A 3,548-nucleotide genomic window follows, 5' to 3' on the forward strand; every position below is an offset into this window, starting at 1 on the left:
CACAAACTACCAATCTCCTCACTTCACCCCTGAGGGTGAATCACGCCACACTTTGAAGAAAACTCATTTCAGCTGCCTGTTATTCTTACTCATCAACTTCAGAATTTTATCTTGGAGGGGATTTTTTTTAACTTAACCCTCCGGAGGCAGGCGTTGCAGATTAGCAGAGTTAAAACCTACCTACCTGGTTACTCATCCTTCATGAGCATTTTTTAACTCAGAAGATCCCCTGAAGAACTTAGTTGTCTGTCCTTTTATCAAAAATTTGAGCCTGAGAGGGTTTAACATGATCACTGGAAGTGGACCAGATCCTAAGAACTTTTAATTTTTGAATTTATGAAATGTGTGATTATGGCTATATTTTGTATTGCAGTTACTGATGATGTCTTCGTGAGTTCATGTGGTTAGAACATGGTTAAGCCAAGGAGGAGACAAGTTAGAACAAACTACCTTTATATCATCTGTGTTTACATGTGGTCTTCAGCTTATTACACCATTAAATGTTGGTGGTTTTGTCACTGATGGCACTGTGACTGTAGAGAACTTAGCTGGTGACCTTGGTGATAATGATGATATGAATGTTTGCTTCTAGATGAACCTCCAGCTGGTTGCCTGGCTGGCTGGTGGCCTTGGAGTAACCTGGCTCTGTAAACACACCAAACTCTGTTGAGTCCTCATCAGAACTAAAGTCTGACACGTGCACCAGCACACAGCCTTCTGCTGCTCTCCCACCCAGGGATGCCATTTTTTTCTCCACTCACACAAGCATGTATCTCACATCTTCACTTGAGTGTTCCCACAGTGATCAGATTATACATGAAAATATTTCTGAGAGCAACGACAGCTCAGAGACAGACACATTATTAGGGAAGAGAAAGGACCCCCTATACACACACAAACACACACTAAACATGTGTGTGTGTGTGTGTATTATATATATATATATATATATATATATATATATATATATATATATATATATATATATATATATATATATATATATATATATATATATATATATATATATATATATGTGTGTGTGATGGTAACCGGTGTAGCGGTAAACCCCGGTAAAAAAGTTGACAATAAGAATAACTGTCTTGTTTTTTAAAAAATATAATAATAATAATAATACATTTTATTTCAAAGCGCCTTTCAGGACACCCAAGGTCACTTTACACAAAACACGTAATAAAATACAATAAAACAATAATAAAACTCAAAGAAGAAAAAACAGAGAGAAACATTTCAATAAAATCAGAGGTTGTAGGCAGATTTAAACATATGTGTTTTGAGTTTTGATTGGAAAAGGGTAAAACTGTCGATGTTCCTGATGTCTGGGGGAAGTGAGTTCCAGAGTCGAGGAGCAGAGCGGCTGAAAGCTCTGCTCCCCATGGTAGCGAGACGGGCAGAAGGAACCGCAAGATGGATGGAAGAAGAAGATCTGAGTGAACGGGACGGGGTGTGAATACTTATAAGGTCTGAGATATATGGAGGAGAGAGGTTGTGGATTGCTTTGAAGGTATGGAGGAGAATTTTGAAGATGGACCTGAATTTAACTGGGAGCCAGTGGAGCTGCTGGAGAACCGGCGTGACGTGGTGAAAGGAAGGGGTTCTGGTGATAATACGGGCTGCTGAATTCTGGACCAGTTGCGGTTTATGAAGGAGTTTGTTGGGGAGACCATAAAGAAGTGAATTGCAATAGTCGAGACGGGAGGTGACGAGGCTGTGGACGAGAATGGCGGCAGTGTGAGGGGTCAGTGAGGGACGAAGACGGTTTATGGAACGTAGATGGAAGTATGCTGACCGAATTAAGTTATTAATGTGAGCCTGAAAAGAAAGGGAGCTGTCGAGAATGACACCCAGACTCTTGACATGAGGTGAGGGGGAGACTGTGGCACTGTCAATAGTTAAAGAAAAGCTGTCAGATGTTGAGAGGGTGGAGTTAGTGCCAACTAGAAGAAGTTCAGTTTTATTGCCGTTGAGTTTGAGGAAATTAGAGGTGAACCATGATTTGATTTCAGAGAGGCAGAGTGTAAGGGAGGATGGTGGGAGAGTTGAGTTGGGCTTACTGGAAATGTAGAGCTGGGTGTCATCTGCAAAGCAGTGAAACTGGATATTGAATTTGCGGAAGATTTTGCCGATAGGGAGGAGATATACTATGAAGAGGAGGGGCCCCAGGACAGAGCCCTGGGGCACACCTGACTTGACTGGGGAGGGTTCTGAGGTAAAGGATTTTAACTGGATGAACTGAGTGCGGCCAGTAAGGTAAGATTGAAACCAGCGGAGGGGGGTGTGAGTGATGCCTAAGGAATAGAGTCTATTAAGGAGGATGGGATGAGAAATGGTGTCAAAGGCCGCACTCAGATCGAGGAGAATAAGAATAGAGATTAAACCAGAATCAGCAGCAATGAGTAGGTCGTTAGTGATCTTGATGAGAGCTGTTTCTGTGCTGTGGTGGGGACGGAAGCCAGACTGAAACTGTTCATAAAGGTTATTGCGGGTGAGATGTGAATGGAGCTGAGATGCAACAGTTTTCTCAAGGACTTTGGAAATGAAGGGAAGATGGGAAATGGGACGGAGGTTATTGAAATCATTGGGATCTAAACCAGGTTTTTTTAGAATAGGGCTGACTGAAGCGGATTTGAATAGGGATGGGACCGTACCAGAGGATAGTGAGGAATGAATAATGGCTGTTATAAAAGGGAGCAGAGAAGAAAGGCAGGATTTAACTAAAACAGTTGGAATAGGGTCCAGTTGACAGGTGGAAGGTTTGGATTTGGTGATGTAATCTAATATTTCTGAGGGATGGGGAAGTTCAAAGGAGGAGAACGGAATGGTGGGTTCAAATAAATCAGGAGAGGGAGGGGAGGAATGAGGTAAAGAGAGATGGATTCTATTGACCTTCTCATTAAAAAACTGAAGGAGAGAGTTACAGGTTTCTGAAGAGTAAAGATGGATGGGTAAGGAGTCGGGAGGCTGAAAAATGCTGTTCATGATGGAAAATAATGTTTTAGTGTTGCTGGAGTTGGACGAGATGAGACCGGAGTAATACTGAGATTTGGCATGGGAGATGGAGTCCTTGTAGAGAGAAATCTGAGCAGAATATAAGTCTTTATGGATGGTGAGACCGGTTTTCTTGTAGAGTCTTTCAAGCCTCCGGTTGGTAGCTTTCAAGGAGCGAAGGGCAGGGGTGAACCATGGAGCAGACCGAGTAAAATATACAGAGCGGGATTTGATGGGAGCAAATGAATTAAGGATAGAAACCAGACCGTTATTGTACTGAATGACAAGATCATCGGGAGTAGAGGACAAATTAGGGGTCAAGGTGGCAAAACTGGAGGACAGGGAGGCTAGATCAATGTCCTTAATATTACGAAAAGAAATGATACGTGGTGACTTGATGATGGAGAGACGGAGGGGAACAGAAAAGGAGATGAGGAAGTGGTCCGTGAAAGGGAGCGGGTCAGCTGTACAGTTGGAGGGGGTCAGGCCGGAGCAGCAGATTAAATCCAGGGTGTGACCTTTAATGTGAGTGGGAAAAT

Source organism: Nothobranchius furzeri, chromosome 10, assembly GCF_043380555.1.
Source record: "Nothobranchius furzeri strain GRZ-AD chromosome 10, NfurGRZ-RIMD1, whole genome shotgun sequence".
Classification (NCBI taxonomy): domain Eukaryota; kingdom Metazoa; phylum Chordata; class Actinopteri; order Cyprinodontiformes; family Nothobranchiidae; genus Nothobranchius; species Nothobranchius furzeri.